This window comes from Ornithorhynchus anatinus, chromosome 8, assembly GCF_004115215.2.
Source record: "Ornithorhynchus anatinus isolate Pmale09 chromosome 8, mOrnAna1.pri.v4, whole genome shotgun sequence".
Classification (NCBI taxonomy): Eukaryota; Metazoa; Chordata; class Mammalia; order Monotremata; family Ornithorhynchidae; genus Ornithorhynchus; species Ornithorhynchus anatinus.
This window is the reverse complement of record NC_041735.1, coordinates 27,857,568-27,873,189: the sequence shown is the minus strand read 5'-3', so window position 1 is coordinate 27,873,189 and position 15,622 is coordinate 27,857,568. Positions and strand designations below refer to the sequence as shown.

The 15,622-nt window shown below is 48.8% G+C and overlaps 1 protein-coding gene across 6 annotated transcripts in view; it reads left to right on the top strand.

The window, feature by feature from the left end:
* Positions 1-6,177: 6,177 nt before the first annotated feature.
* IFT52 (intraflagellar transport 52) overlaps positions 6,178-15,622 on the top strand; it is a 32,896-nt gene continuing 23,451 nt past the window's right edge. For 5 of the 6 annotated variants that reach the window (XM_029070970.2, XM_029070973.2, XM_029070971.2 and 2 more), the window contains exons 1-2: positions 6,178-6,239; positions 13,898-13,990. The gene's annotated coding sequence lies outside the window, so the exon portion shown is untranslated. The remainder of the gene's footprint in view (positions 6,240-13,897; positions 13,991-15,622) is intronic. The other variant, XM_039912888.1, reaches the window with a different exon arrangement.

Here is a 15,622-nt window from a genome sequence, read left to right as displayed (position 1 = left end):
TTGGAAAAAAAGCAGAACTAAAAAGCATTTTTGCAATCGAAGGGTAAAAGTATCCGTTTCTTCTCCCTCATCATGTAGGAATAAAAAATTTGGACCATCGTAATTCATTTAAGCCTATAGAAGCAGCAAACATAGAACTGCAACTGTATTAAATGGAATATGGTCTAGAAAGCACCACAAACACCACAAAATTGTATCTTAAAGGGCTTCTGGAGGACTCCTGAAGTGCTCTAGTAAACTGTATTCCTCATTAATCCGAATGAAGAAGTGGTTTCTTTAAACAACCTCTGGATATGCACATTTTTAAAAGTCATCTGATTATCCTTTAGTTCTGGGGTGAAGATTAGTATTGAGAAGCAACATGGCCCAGTAGAAAGAGAACCAGAGGACCTGGGTTCTAATCCCTGCTCTGTGAGATGCTTGCTGGGTGATCCTGGGGAAGTCACTTTACTTCTCCGTGCCTCAGTTATTCATCTGTAAAAAGGGGATTCAGTACCTATTCTCCCTCCTGCTTGCTCCTAAATGTGGGCCAGGGACCATGTCAAATTGGCTTTCAATGTCCCAACCCTAGTGCTTAGTACAATGCTCGGTACAGAGTGTTTAGCAAGTACCATTATTATGATTGTTTCACGTGAATTATTCTGAGGTTCCCTAGCTATTTCCCCACTGTTCTTCCTGCTGGGTTCTTCCTTGGGGAGTGGGGGTGAGAGTGTGCTCATGTGTGTGTGGTTGTGCAGAAAGCAGGATGGAGGGGCAAAGGTCTTTGGAAAACAACAGTTGGGAAATAGATACTGATTTAAAGAAGCAAACTCTTGTCTATCCTAAGAGAGCCGTAGGGCAGTTCTTGGGATCTGCAGAAGAACCCATCTTCCTTCCCCACACCCCTAAGCCTCCCCCTCCTGCCCGTCGCCACCCAGGCCACTGCCCCGGGGGTGATGTCCTCTATGGGCTCCCCGGAATGGTGTCAGGGAGGCTCAGTTTTCCCAAATTAGCGACCGGCATCCCACTGCACTCAAGTACGGTTGCCCCTGGAGAGAAACCATTTAATTTTCAAACTCATTCCAGTAGTCACAGCTTTCCACTTTCTAGACTCTATTAAAGCTGTAATCGCGGTAGCATGGTATAACGCTTCTTAGGTTTTGAATTTTTCTAAAACTTTTATTACTGTGTATATTTTGAAGATTGTAATAAACATAATATATTTTAAAACAAACTTGTCCACCATCCTCCTTGTCTCCTAAGCCTATAACTTGGCATTATCCTAGACTCACCTCTCTCATTTAACCCACATATTCAATCTGTCACCAAATCCTGTTGGTTCTATCTTCACAGCATTGCTTAAATCCAACCTTTCCTCTTCATCTCAACTGCTGTTACGCTGGCCCGAGTTTTTATCGTATCCCACCTCATCTGCCTCCTTGCTAACCTCTATATCTTCTGTCTCTCCCCCACTCCAGTCCATACTTCTCTCTTCTGCTCAGATCATTTTTCTAAAAAAAAACTCATTCCAGGCCTCCTCCTTCTTCGAGAACCTCCAGGGGTTGCCCACCCACCTTTACATGAACCAGAAACTCCTGACCGTGGGCTTTAAAGCACTTAATCATCTCTCCCCTCCTACCATACCTCACTGATATTCTACTACAGCCTAACCCATGCATTTTGCTTCTCTGTTGCCCACATGCTCTCTGTGCCTCCATCTCATGTATCTCACCGCAGACCCCTTTCCCAAATCTTCCCTCTGGCCTGCACTTTCCTCACCCTCCATATTGGCCAGACCACCAGACCTCCACCTTCAAATCCGCATTTCGGTCACACCGTAAACTGCTTGTGGGCAGGGAAGGCAGTCTCCCAAGCGCCTTGTACAGTGCTAATTGAAAGGCTATTTGAAATCACACCTCCTCCAAGAGGCTTTTCCCAACTAAACCTTCATTTCCCCTATTCCCTCTCCCTTCCACATCACCTAAGCACTTGGATATGTACCTTTTAAGCACTTGATATTCACCCCACCCTCAGCCCTATAGCACTTTTTTTTTACATACCTGTTAAATTACAGGTATTACATGCCTGTACAGGTATTACAGGTATTACATACCTGTTAAATTACAGGTAAATTAATTTTAATACTGTCTTCCCTCCAGAATGAAAGCTCCTGTTGAGCAGGGCATGTCTACCAACTCATTCATTCATTCAATAGTATTTATGGAGCGCTTACTATGTGCAGAGCACTGTACTAAGCGCTTGGAATGAACGAGTCAGCAACAGATAGAGACGGTCCCTGCCGTTTGACGGGCGCACAGTCTAATCAGGGGAGACGGACAGACAAGAACAATGGCAATAAATAGAGTCAAGGGGAAGAACAGCTCGTAAAAACAATGGCAACTAAATAGAATCAAGGCGATGTACATTTCATTAACAAAATTAACAAAATAAATAGGGTAATGAAAATATATACAGTTGAGCAGACGAGTACAGTGCTGAGGGGATGGGAAGGGAGAGGGGGAGGAGCAGAGGGAAATGGGGGGAAAAGAGGGTTAAACTGCGGAGAGGTGAAGGGGGGGCGGTAGAGGGAGTAGAGGGAGAAGAGGAGCTCAGTCTAGGAAGGCCTCTCGGAGGAGGTGAGTTTTAAGTAGGGTTTTGAAGAGGGGAAGAGAATCAGTTTGGCGGAGGTGAGGAGGGAGGGCGTTCCGGGACCGCGGGAGGATGTGGCCCGGGGGTCGACGGTGGGATGGGCGAGACCGAGGGACGGCGAAGAGGTGGGCGGCGGAGGAACGGAGCGTGCGGGGTGGGCGGTAGAAAGAGAGAAGGGAGGAGAGGTAGGACGGGGCAAGGTGATGTAGAGCCTTGAAGCCTAGAGTGAAGCAGGGAAGCAGCATGGCTCAGTGGAAAGAGACTGGGCTTTGGGGTCAGAGGTCATGAGTTCGACTCCCGGCTCTGCCACTTGTCAGCTGTGTGACTGTGGGCAAGTCACTTCACTTCTCTGGGCCTCAGTTCCCTCATCTGTAAAATGGGGATTAACTGTGAGCCTCACGTGGGACAACCCGATTGCCCTGTATCTACCCCAGCGCTTAGAACACTGCTCTGCACATAGTAAGCGCTTAATAAATACCAACATTATTAACATTATTAGAGTGAGGAGTTTTTGTTTGGAGCGGAGGTCAATAGGCAACCACTGGAGGTGTTTAAGAAGGGGAGTGACACGCCCAGATCGTTTCTGCAGGAAGATGAGCCGGGTAGCGGAGTGAAGAATAGACCGGAGCGGGGCGAGAGAGGAGGAAGGGAGATCAGAGAGAAGGCCGACACAGTAGTCTAGCCGGGATATAACGAGAGCCCGTAGCGGTAAGGTAGTCGTCTGGGTGGAGAGGAAAGGGTGGATCTTCGCGATATTGTAAAGGTGAGACCGGCAGGTCTCGGTAACGGATAGGACGCGTGGGGTGAACGAGAGAGACGAGTCAAGGATGACACCGAGATCGCGGGCCCGAGAGACGGGAAGGATGGTCGTGCCATCCACGGTGATAGGGAAGTCTAGGATAGGGAACTCAGTCACACTGGTGCTCTACCAAATGCTTAGTTCAGTGTTCTGCATGCGATGTGGGCTCATTAAATACCATTGAATGATTATTTGCAGAATACTGTTTTAAGTGCTTGGGAGCATACAATGGTAACTAGAAATGGCCCTTGCCCTCAGGAAGCTTACAGATACTGAAGTACTTTACAAAGAGGAGGAAAAGGGTTGATGCATCTTGGAAAGAGCCCGGGCTTGGGAGTCAGAGGCCATGGGTTCTAATCCTGATTCCGCCACTTGCCAGCTGTGGGACTTTGGGTGAGTCACTTCACTTCTCTGTGCCTCGGTTACCTCATCTGTAAAATGGGGATGAAGGCTGTGAGCCCCATATGGGACAATCTGATCACCTTGTATGCCCCCAGCGCTTAAAACAGTGCTTTGCACATAGTAAGTGCTTAAATACCATAATTATTATTATTACTATTTAAGTAACAGGGTGAACACAATGCGGATGCTTTGGTGGTGCATAAAAGCCGAGGGCTTGGCACATAATCGGGAGACAGAGAATTAGGGAAGGGGGAAAGGTGACTTCAGATGAGAAGCAGCGTGGCTTAGTGGGAAGAGCACGAGCTTGGGAGTCAGAAGTCGTGAGTTCTAATCCCGCCTCTGCCACTTGCCGGCTGTGTGAGTTTGGGCAACTCACTTAACGTCTCTGTGCCTCAGTTACCTCATCTGTAAAATGGGTTTGAAGCCTGTGAGCCTCAGGGGGGACAACCTGATTACCTTGTATCTACCCCAGCTCTTAGACCAGTGTTTGGCACATAGCGCTTAACATATACCCTTATCACTGAAGAGGAGGGGCTGGGAGGCAGGGACAAGGAGTGGGCAAAAGATGGTGGGAGAGATGGGTTTGCAGCATAGTGAATTGGTTACTGAGGGTGGAATGATGAGTGTGAGCTGGAGTACAGTGGGAGAAGAGAGTGGATAAGTGGGATGGAGTGAGCATCTTATATGTTTAATAATAATAATAATGATAATGTTGCTATTTAAGCGTTTACTATGTGCAGAGCACTGTTCAAAGCGCTGGGGTAGACACAGGGTAATCAGGTTGTCCCACGTGAGGCTCACAGTTAATCCCCATTTTCCAGATGAGGAAATTGAGGCACAGAGAAGTGAATTGACTTGGCAACAGTCACACAGCTGCCAAGTGGCAGAGCGGAATTCGAACTCATGACCTCTGACTCCCAAGCCCAGGCTCTTTCCACTGAGCCACACTGCTTAGCACTGGACTCGAAAGAGGGGCTCTTCAAGTTTTTAAATCTCAAGGTTTACGATTCCTTAAACCAGTTCTGAAGTCTCAAGAGGCCTTAAAGAAGGAGCATGGCTCAGTAGTAAGAGGCCGGGTTTGGGAGCCAGAGGTCATGGGTTCGAATCCTGCCTCTGCCACTTGTCAGCTGTGTGACTGTGGGCAAGTCACTTCACTTCTCGGTGCCTCAGTTCCCTCATCTGGAAAATGGGGATTAACTGTGAGCCTCACGTGGGACAACCTGATTACCCTGTATTTATCCCAGCGCTTAGAACAGTGCTCTGCACATAGTAAGCGCTTAACAAATACCAACATTATTATTAAAAAAAAGGTGCGAAGGAAAAGCGGTCCTGCCCGCATCTTGATTCTATTTATTGCCATTGTTCTGGTCTGTCCGTCTCCCCCGATTAGACTGTAAGCCCGTCAAAGGGCAGGGACTGTCTCTGTTACCGATTTGTCCATTCCAAGCGCTTAGTACAGTGCTCTGCACATAGCAGTGTGGCTCAGTGCAAAGAGCCCGAGCTTGGGAGTCAAAGGTCATGGGTTCGAATCTCCCCTCTGCCGCTTGTCAGCAGTGTTACTGTGGGCAAGTCACTTAACTTCTCTGGGCCTAAATTCTCTCATCTGTAAAATGGGGATTAACTGTGACCCTCATGTGGGACAACTTGATGACCCTATATCTACCCCAGTGCTTAGAACAGCGCTCTGCACATAGTAAGCGCTTAACAAATAACAGCACTATTGCAGCGTGGCCCAGTAGAAAGAGCCCGGGCTTGGGAGTCAGAGGTTATGGGTTCGAATCCCGGCTCTACCACTTGTCAGTTGTGTGACTGTGGGCAAGTCACTTCACTTCTCTGGGCCTCAGTTACCTCACCTGTAAAATGGGGATTAAAACTGTGAGCCCCACGTGGGACAACCTGATCACCCTGTATCTCCCCCAGCGCTTAGAACAGTGGTCTACACATAGTAAGCGCTTAACAAATAACATTATAATTTAAAAAAGGTGCAAAGGAAAAGCGGTCCTGCCCCCTTCTTGATTCTATTTAATGCTATTGTTCTTGTCTGTCCGTCTCCCCCGATTAGACTGTAAGCCCGTCAAAGGGCAGGGACCGGCTCTATCTGTTACCGATTTGTCCATTCCAAGCGCTCAGTACAGTGCTCTGCACAGAGTAAGCGCTCAATAAATACAATTGAATGAATGAATGCCCTCCCTGGGGCCAAGGCCCAGGGCGGGCAGTGGCCAGGCCACCCCGCCCTTCTGCGCCGGCGAGCGGGGCCTCCCGTTGCTAGGCGACCCGCGGGGCGGGACCGTCCGTTGCTAGGCCACCCGCGGGGCGGGGCCGCTCGTTGCTAAGCGACCCGCGGGGCCGGGCCGCCCGCTCCCGTGATGCTCCGCGCCGCCGAGGGGCCATGGCGGCCCGCGGGCCTCAGGTAAAGGGGCCGTCGGTCGTCGCTCCCCGAGAGGGAGGAGGCTCCGGTCCGAGCCGCAACGGGAGCCCCACGGGAGGGGCCCCCGGCCGGTCCTTGGCGGGTTCGCCTCCCCCCCCGGCCTTTGGAAACGGCGGGGAGGGACGGGGGCACCGCAATAGCCCGTCAGACGGCAGGGACTGTCTCTAGCTGTTGCCGACTTGTTCATTCCAAGCGCTTAGTACAGTGCTGTGCACCTAGGAAGCGCTCAATAAATACTATTGAATGAATGAATGAATAATAATCATAATGTTGGTATTTGTTAAGCGCTTCCTAGGTGCAGAGCACTGTTCTCAGCGCTGGGGGAGATCCAGGGGCATCAGGTTGTCCCCCGTGAGGCTCACAGTCTTCATCCCCATTTGACAAGGAACTGAGGCCCAGTGAAATGACTTAATAATAATAATAATGCTGGTATTTGTTAAGCGCTTCCTAGGTGCAGAGCACTGTTCTAAGCGCTGGGGTAGACACGGGAATCAGATTGGCCCACGTGGGGCTCACAGTCTTAATCCCCATTTTACAGATGAGGGAACTGAGGCACAGAGAAGTGAAGTGACTTGCCCACAGTCACCCAGCTGACGAGTGGCAGAGCCTGGATTCGAACCCGTGACCTCTGACTCCCAAGACCGGGCTCTTTCCACTGGGCCACGCTGTTTCTCTAATGGGGGCCGCCCGAGGCCTTGAGGGACCCGGAGCCGCCGGACGCTCTCTTGCTTCGTCATTCATTCTTTCCCTAGTATTTACTGTGCGCTTACTATGTGCAGAGCACTGTACTAAGCGCTTGGAATGGACAAATTGGTAACAGATAGAGACAGTCCCTGCCCATTCATTCAATAGTATTTATTGAGCGCTTACTATGTGCAGAGCACTGTACTAAATCCTAGAACGAGTCGTCTACAGTCGATGCTTAGAATTCCTTAACTCGCATTCTCTCCTAGACCCCCTCCAATCTGGCTTCCGTCCCCTCCACTATACCGAGACTGCTCTCTCTAAGGTCACCCGTGACCTCCTTCTTGCCAAATCCGATGGCTCCTACTCCATTCTGATCCTCCTTGACCTCTCTGCTGCCTTTGACACTGTCGACCATCCCCTCCTCCTCCATACCTTATCTCACCTCGGCTTCACGGACTCCGTCCTCTCCCGGTTCTCCTCTCACCTCTCTGGCCGGTCATTCTCGGTCTCCTTCGCCGGCGCCTCCTCCCCCTCCCATCCTTTAACTGTTGGAGTTCTTCAAGGGTCAGTTCTTGGCCCTCTTCTGTTCTCCATTTACACTCACTCCCTCGGTCAACCCATTCGCTCTCACGGCTTCGACTACCATCTCTACGCAGATGACACGCAGATCTACATCTCCGCCCCTGTCCTCTCCCCCTCCCTTCGGGCTCGCATCTCCTCCCGCCTCTGGGACGTCTCCACCGGGATGTCGGCCCGCCACCTAAAACTCGACGTGAGCGAGACTGAGCTCCTCATCTTCCCTCCCAAACCCGGTCCTCTCCCAGACTTCCCTATCACCGTGGATGGCGCGACCATCCTTCCCGTCCCGCAGGCCCGCAATCTCGGTGTCATCCTTGACTCGTCCCTCTCGTTCACCCCACACATCCTATCCGTTACCGAGACCTGCCGGTTTCACCTTTACAATATCGCCGAGATCCGCCCTTTCCTCTCCACCCAGACGGCTACCTTACTGTTACGGGCTCTCATTATATCCCGGCTAGACTACTGTGTCGGCCTTCTCTCTGACCTCCCTTCCTCCTCTCTTGCCCCGCTCCGGTCTACTCTTCACTCTGCTGCCCGGCTCATCTTCTTGCAGAAATGATCTGGGCATGTCACTCCCCTTCTTAAACACCTCCGGTGGTTGCCTATCAACCTCCGCTCCAAACAAAAACTCCTCACTCTAGGCTTCAAGGCTCTCCGTCACCTTGCCCCTTCCTACCTCTCCTCCCTTCTATCTTTCCACCGCCCACCCCGCACGCTCCGCTCCTCCGCCGCCCACCTCCTCGCCGTCCTTCGGTCTCGCCCATCCCGCCGTCGACCCCCGGGCCACGTCCTCCCACGGTCCCGGAACGCCCTCCCTCCTCACCTCCGCCAAACTGATTCTCTTCCTCTCTTCAAAACCCTACTTAAAACTCACCTCCTCCGAGAGGCCTTCCCAGACTGAGCTCCTCTTCTCCCTCTACTCCCTCTACCACCCCCCCTTCACCTTTCCGCAGCTTAACCCTCTTTTCCCCATTTCCCTCTGCTCCCACTCCTCTCCCTTCCCATCCCCTCAGCACTGTACTCGTCCTCTCAACTGTATAGATTTCCATTACCCTATTTATTTTGTTAATGAAATGTACATCGCCTCGATTCTATTTAGTCGCCATTGTTTTTACGAGATGTTCTTCCCCTCAACTCTATTTATCGCCATCGTTCTCGTCTATCCGTCTCCCCCGATTAGACCGTGAGCCCGTCAAACGGCAGGAACCGTCTCTATCTATTGCCGACTTGTTCATTCCAAGCGCTTAGTACAGTGCTCTGCACATAGTAAGCGCTCAATAAATACTATTGAATGAATGAATGAATGGACAATTCAGCAACAGATAGAGACAGTCCCTGCCCTTTGACAGGCTTACTGTCTAATCAGCTGAGAAGCAGCGTGGCTCAGTGGAAAGAGCCCAGGCTTGGGAGTCAGAGGTCATGGGTTTGAATCCCGGCTCTGCCGCTTGTCAGTTGTGTGTGGGCGAGTCACTTCACTTCTCTGGGCCTCAGTTACCTCATCTGTAAAAATGGAGATTAATAGTAATGTTGGCATTTGTTAAGTGCTTACTATGTGCAGAGCACTGTTCTAAGTGCTGGGGTAGATATAGGGTCATCAGATTGTCCCATGTGAGGCTCACAGTTAATCCCCATTTTACAGATGAGGGAACTGAGCCACACAGAAGTTAAGTGACTTGCCCACAGTCAGCTGACTGAAAGCCCGTTGATTAGACTGTAAGCTGTTACCGATTTGTACATTCCAAGCGCTTAGTACAGTGCTCTGCACATAGGAAGCGCTCAATAAATACTATTGAATGAATGAATGGGCAGGGACTGTCTCTGTTACCTATTTGTCCATTAGTACAGTGTTCTGCACATAGTAAGCGCTCAATAAATACTATTGAATGAATGGGCAGGGACTGTCTCTATCTGTTGCCGAATTGTCCATTCCAAGTGGTTAGTACAGTGTTCTGCACATAGTAAGTGCTCAGTAAATACTATTGAATGAATGGGCAGGGACTGTCTCTATCTGTTGCCGAATTGTCCATTCCAAGCGGTTAGTACAGTGTTCTGCACATAGTGCTCAATAAATACTATTGAAGTGGCAAAGCTGGGAGTTGAACCCATGACCTCTGACTCCCAAGCCCGGGCTCTTTCCACTGAGCCACGCTGATTAGGACTGTGAGCCTCATGTGGGACAACCTGATTACCCTGTATGCCCCAGCATTTAGAACAGTGCTCTGCACATAATAAGCGCTTAATAAATACCAACATTATTATTATTAATCGGGGGAGACAGACAAAAACAATAGCAATGAGTAGAATCAAGGGGATGAACATCTCATTAAAACAATAGCAAATAAATAGAATCAAGGTGATGTACATCTCAGTAACAAAATAAATAGGGTAATGAAAATATATACCGTTGAGCGGACGAGTAGGCCTTTCCCGCTTGCAAGAGAAGCTGCGTGGCTCCGTGGAAAGAGCCCGGGCTGGGGAGTCTGAGATCATGGGTTCCAATTCCGGCTCTGCCACTTGGCAGCTGGGTGACTGTGGGCGAGTCACTTCACTTTTCTGGGCCTCAGTGACCTCAGCTGGAAAATGGGGATGAAGACTGGGAGCCTCACGGGGGACAACCTGATGACCCTGTATCTACCCCAGCGTTTGGAACAGTGCTCTGCACATAGTAAGCGCTTAACAAATACAAATGTTACTATTATTATCTGCCCCAGCGCTTAGAACAGTGCTGTACACATAGTAAGCACTTAACAAATGCCAACGTTATTATCACCCCAGTGCTTAGAACAGTGCTCTGCACATAGCAAGCACTTAACAAATACCAACATTAGTATTATTATTATCATCCCCAGCGCTTAGAACAGTGCTCTGCACATAGCAAGAGCTTAACAAATGCCAACATTATGACATTATTATTAAATCCCGGCCCCGACGCTGGTCAGCTGGGTGACTTTGGGCCAGGCCCTTCACATCTCTGTGCTTTGGTTCCCTCCTCTGCGAAATGGGCATTAAGACTGCGAGCCCCATGTGGGACAACCTGATCGCCCTGTATCCTCCTCAGTGCTTAGAACAGTGCTTTGCACATAGTGCATAATAAATGCCATCATCATCATTATTATTATTTGTCTTGGTTCTTTTCATGTGCAACGAGGATAACAGCCCTCATCCCCTTACCACAGTGGAGACTAAGGCGAGGGAGATTGTACATCGAGCTCTGCAGAGGGCGATTTGAAATAAGGGTGAAAGGTTGGCTTTTAATAAGAATAATAATGATAATGATGGTATGTGTTAGGCACTTACTATGTGCCAAGCATTATCCTAAGCACTGGGGTAGACACAAGGTGATCTGGTTGTCCCACATAGGGCTCACAGTCTTCAGACTCACAGTTTTCATCCCCATTTCACAGATGAGGTAACTGAAGCACCGAGAAGTTAAGGAGCTTGCCCAAGGTCACACAGCAGACAATTGGCAGAGCCGGGGGTAGAGTACAGTGTCTGGCACAGAAGTGCTTAACAATATTAAAAAATGAAAGAGAAAAAAACCATAGCAATAAGACCTCTTGGTTTTACTGATGAAAGGACTTATATAATCAATCAATGGTATTTATTGAGCACCTACTGTGTTCAGAGGACTAAATTAAATTTTTGGGAGAGTATAGTGCAACGGAGTCGGTAGATACATTCCTTGCCCAGAGCAGGCTTACAGTCTAAGAGGGGAGATGGACATTAATAGAAATGTTATTTATGGTATGTAGGTAAGTGCTGTGGGCCTGAGGATGGGGTGAATACCAAATACCTAAAGTGTGTAGGCACAGAAGGGAGAGGGAATCAGGGAAAAGATGGCTTATTGGGAAAGGCCTCTTGGAGGAGATGTGACCTCAATAAAACTTTGATGGTGGGGAGCGTTGAAGCCTGGCCTATGTAGAAGGAGAGGGAGTTCCAGGCCAGAGGGAAGACGTTGGAAAAGCGTTGGCAGTGAGATAGATGAGATCGGGGCACAGTGAGCAAGCTGGTGCAGTGCTAGAGGAGCGGAGTGTGTGGGCTGGGCTGGAATAGGAGATCAGTGAGCTAAGGTAGGAAGGGGCAAGGTAGTTGAGTGCTTTAAAGTCGATGGTAAGGAGTTTCTGTTTGATGCGGAGGTGGATGGGCAACCGCTGCAGGTTCTTGAGGAGAGGGGAAGTGTGGATTGAACTGTTTTTTAGAAAAATGATCCTGGCAGCAGAGGGGAATATGGACTGGAGTGGGGAAAGACAAGTGGCAGGGAGGTCAGCAAAGAGGGCGATGCAGTAATCAAGATGGTATAGTATAAGTGCTTGGATTAGTGATGTAGACCTTTGGAGCAAGAGGAAAGGGCGAAATTTAGCGTTGTGAAGATTGAACCGACAGGATCTGCAGAAAGGTTGAATATGTGGTTTGAATGAGGGAGATGATTTGAGAAAACTAAGGTTACAGGCTGTGAGACGGGGAAGATGGAGGTGCTGCCTCCAATGGTATAAAGTCATGGAGAGGACAGGATTTGGGTGAGAAGATGAGGTGTGTGTTTGGACATCAATCAGTCATATTTATTGAGAGCTTACTGCAGAGTACTGTACTAAGCGCTTGTGAATAAAGGGAGCAAATCAGGGTGATGCAGAAAGAAAGGAGAGCTTAGGGAAGGTTTCTTGGAGATGTGCCTTAAATAAGGCTTTAAAGGTGGGGAGAGTAATTGTCTGATATGAATAGGGAGGGCGTTCCAGGCCAGGGACGGGAAGTGGGCGAGAGCTCGGGGGCGAGATAGACGAGATCGAGCTACAATGAGTAGGTTGGCATTAGAGGAGCAATGTGTGCAGGCTGGGTTATAATAGGAGAGCAGTGAGGTAAGGTAGGAGGGAGCAAAGGTGATTGAGCCAATGGTAAGGAGTTTCTGTTTGATGAGGAGGTGGGTGGGCAACCACTGGAGGTTCTTGAGGAGTGGGGAAATATAGCCTGAATGTTTCTGTAAAAAAAGTGATTCGGACAGCAGAGTAAATTATGGACTAGACTTGGGAGAGACAGGAGGCAGGGAGGTCGGGAAGGCGGTTGATACAGTAATCAAGGTGGAATAGGATAAATCCTTGGCTTAATGTGGTAGCAATTTGAATGGCGAAGAAAAGACAGCTTTTAGCCATGTTGTGAAAGTTGAGTTGACGGGATTTGGTGAGAGATTGAACATGTAGGTTGAATGAAAGAGATGAGTCAAGGATAATGCCATGATTATGGGCTTGCAAGACAGGAAGGGTGGTGGTGATAGGAAAATTGGGGGGAACAGGCTTTGGGTGGGATGATAAAGAGTTCTGTTTTGGACATATTAAGTTCATTCATTCATTCAATAGTATTTATTGAGTGCTTACTATGTGCAGAGCACTGTACTAAGCTCTTGGAATGTACAATTTGGCAACAGATAGAGACAGTCCCTGCCCTTTGACGGGCTTACAGTCTAATGGGGGAAGACAGACAGGCAAAAGCAATAGCAATAAAGTTCAAGTAGAGATGGCTTGAAGGCAGAGGAAATATGAGATTGCAGAGGGGGGAGAGATCAGGGGCTGGAGATGTAGATTTGGGTATCATCTGCCTAGAGGTGGTAGTTGAAGCCATGGGTGCAAATGAGTTCTCCAAGGGACTGGGTGGACTTGGAGAACTCAAGGGACTGGATGTAGATGAAGAATAAAAGTTAACTAGAAGTGAACCGTGAGGGAGCCACCCCCCCCCCCCCCACCATAGTTAGGGCGTGGGAGGCAGAGGAATAGCCTGCGGAAGAGACTGAGAATGAGCAGCCAGAAAGATAGGAGGAGAACCAGGAGAGGACCGTGTCAGTGAAGCTGAGGTTGGGTAATGTTTCCAGAAGTAGCGGGTGGTCGACAGCGTTGAAGGCAGCTGAGAGGTCGAGGTGGATTAGGTTGGAGTAGAGACAATTGGATTTGGCAAGAAGGAGATCATTTATGACCTTTGAGAGGGTGGTTTCTGAGGAGCGAAGGGGACGGAAACAAATTGCAGAGGGCCAAGGAGAGAATTGGAGACGAGGAAGTGGAGGCAGCAGGTGTAGACAACTTGCTCGAGGAGTTTGGAGAGGGATGGTAGGAGGGAGATGGGGTGAAAACTGAAGGGAGGCAGGGGGACATGTTAGGATAGGGGAGAAATGAGCAAGTTTGAAAGCAGTCCTGAGATGGCAATGCAGATCTGCAGAGACGGAAAGAGATCAGAGCTGGAGAGGTAATCGTCTACATAAGGATAGTAGTTGAATAGAACTGGAGAAGGAGCTCTAAGTCAGGTTGTAATAAGAAGTGCACTAAGCTCTTCTCATGACTCATTGTGTTAAAGCTGAAGGTACCGTGCTAACTCTGAAAATTTCTCTTTAGCAGAAAAATGGAAACAAATCCTTGAACTGAGTGACACAGCTACTGGAGTGTAAAAAGGAAGCCAAGAATCCTAGAGGTCCTGGGATCAAAGAGGTGAGTTCCTAGAATCCCCCTCCTCCTCCTCCTCTTCCATTCCCCACATTTCTGCTGCCCTCTAGAAAGGATGACATCGGGGGTTGCTGTGTAACCTTTAATCCATTGGGAATATTTGGAATTCTGATTCTGGAACTGTTGACTGTTGAAGAGAGTGCTTTCTTATATTCCTTAAGTAGGTACTGTTGTGCACTTATGGTGTTTTGTGGCACTTTAAGCCGTATCCTTTAGGATCTTACTTAAATGTTACCAAAGGGCTCACACGTGATGAGTCAAGACTTTCTATCTCTGTAACTGCCGGGGATTCCCCCCCATCAATCAATGATATGTACTGAGTGCTTTCTGGGTGCAGAGTACTAAATGTTTGGCAGTTGGTAGACACGTTTCCTGTCCACAAAAAACATTAAGACTGTAAAGTCTAGATGGAAGATAGACATTAAAGTAAATTACGACTGTACAAAAGTGCTGGGGAGCAGAGGGTGGAGTGATTATCACGTGGTGAAAGGGTATCGATCCAAGTGCGTAGTTGATGCAGAAGGGATGGGGAGAAAGAGAAATGGAGGCTTAGCTGGAACAGGCCTCTTGGAGAAGGTCAAGGTTGGTCAGAATTTCAAGGTCCCTTTCCTCCCGGCTCCTCTAGAAATGTTTCCCAACTAAAGGATCCTGAGATTATTTTAGTAATTTGCTGCCTCCATCCCAGGACTTAAAGTTATAGTTCCTGAAAGATGTGGGAAACATTGGGGTTCCCCTAGCTGAACCTCCACTCCGTAGGTCTAAAACTGTGTGGAGATGTGTTTTGAGGTTCATGTGTTCATTCAGTCATATTTATTGAGCGCTTACTATGTGCAAAGTACTGAACTAAGCGCTTAAGCGCTTTGAGATTTAACCACTCCCTAATGATAGCATAATCCTGACAGGTGTGTCAGTATCAAGAACACCAGACACACTGGTTTTCCTTGTAATTGTAAGAGAGGAGAGAACAATAGTTTTACCAAAACTAATGTTTGATAACCTAGTGGTACACTACAAGGTCAGATGAAGCAGCGTGGTTTTGGGTAGATCACGGGCCTAGGAGTCAGGAGGACCTGGGTTCTCATCCCGACTCCACTACTTGGCTTCTGTGTGACCTGGGGCAAATCACCTAATTCTTCTGTGCCTCAGTTTCCTCATCTGCAAAATGGGGATTCACTGTGAGCCCCATGCAGGACATGAACTGTGTCCAACCTGATTGCCTTGTATCTTGCCCAGTGCTTAGTACTGTGCCTGTCACTCAGTAAGCGCTTAACAATTACCATTAAAAAAAGAACATGCATCCAGTGCAGTTACAGACCACAACTTCTCCCCAGTTCTTTCCCTCTCCCCGAGGTAAAATCCAGGTTACCCTACAATACCCACCTATTCCTGGGCGCCAGTCCTTTCAGAGTGGAAGTTCCCGGCGATTTACCCCATCGTTGCCCAACCTCCCGGTGGAAAGCCTGTCACTTCCTTCTCTCAGGGTTTTTATATCCTTGCCTACTTTACCCTCTTAAGGCCAGGTGGTGGTCCCAAAGTTGTGAGTGTGCTAACCATTTCCTCCTGTGCCATGCAGCCAGCTACTTTCATGCAAGGCAAAGGTCCCAGCCGCTTCACAGA